Source organism: Chrysochloris asiatica, unplaced genomic scaffold (genome assembly GCF_000296735.1).
Source record: "Chrysochloris asiatica unplaced genomic scaffold, ChrAsi1.0 scaffold20334, whole genome shotgun sequence".
Classification (NCBI taxonomy): Eukaryota; Metazoa; Chordata; class Mammalia; order Afrosoricida; family Chrysochloridae; genus Chrysochloris; species Chrysochloris asiatica.
In genome coordinates, this window is record NW_006428852.1 from 1 (window position 1) to 1,029 (window position 1,029).

Sequence of the window (1,029 nt, forward strand, 5' to 3'; positions counted from 1 at the left end):
TATTCAAACCCCTTCATAGTCTTCATCATATTGCTTTCAAACCAGGCCAGATAAAATTCCTGGACTGCTCTGGAGATGTCAAACAAGCTTGAGGACACTGAGGTTTCCTAGCAAATTTCCGTACAGCGATAGTTACCAGAGTTCACACAGTAAACACGCCACTCTTCAACCACCATCTTCTGGGTGTGGTTGATACTCCAGGTGAAGGTGGTCATGGTCTGATTTTGTGGGTCCACAATACAGTCCTCCAGGATACACACCAAGTAAACAACATTGGCAGGAAACAGTTGCTTGGGCCAGCAGGGCATCCTGTTGGTCTTGGTCAGGAGTTGCTGAGACAGGAGCTTCTGGTCAAGGGTCACTTCCCAGTGTACTATGTCCTCTGTGAAGGCTTGTTTTCTGTAGGGGTTCGGATAACACTGTTAGAAAGAAGGCAGAGAACACTTGGTCCCAGGAACTTCAGAGCACACTCTGGCTCAGGAAATACTTCATCATTGTCCAGGCCAGGGCAGGTTCAACACTCGTGCAGCATTACCAGTGCAGAGCCTGAGGGTGCATATGGAGACCCGGCGGGGTTGGCCCACGCTGGCCAGGCTCGCAGTTCAGTGACTACCACACTGTATGCAACCAGCCACCACTGCCATGAGGCAATTGATGGTTTCTTTTATTTTTTGCAACATTAGTGTCATACAATATTTGTCCTTTTGTGATTTGAGTAGTTTCACTCAGAAAATGTGCTCCAGGTTCATCCATGTGAAGCATTTCATAGATTCATCATTTTCCTTCAGTGTTTTATAGTATTCTTGTGTGCATGTACTAAACTTTGTTTAACCATTCTTTTGTTAATGGTCATTTAGGCTGTCTCTGTATTTTTGATGTGTCTCTTGTAGGCAGCTTTTTTTTTTTTAAGTTTTTATTGTGAATTGAGTGATACCTTACATGGAAGAACATTGGTTTGACACTCGTCCTGTGGTATTTTGTTTGATTGCAATGAGTGTAGGCAGCATTTTCAAGGATCCTGTTTTCTTA

The 1,029-nt window shown here is 44.0% G+C and overlaps 1 pseudogene; it reads right to left on the reverse strand.

Moving 5' to 3' along the window:
* Positions 1-7: 7 nt before the first annotated feature.
* Positions 8-495, reverse strand: LOC102828160 (annotated as a pseudogene).
* Between the last annotated feature and the right edge of the window lie 534 nt (positions 496-1,029).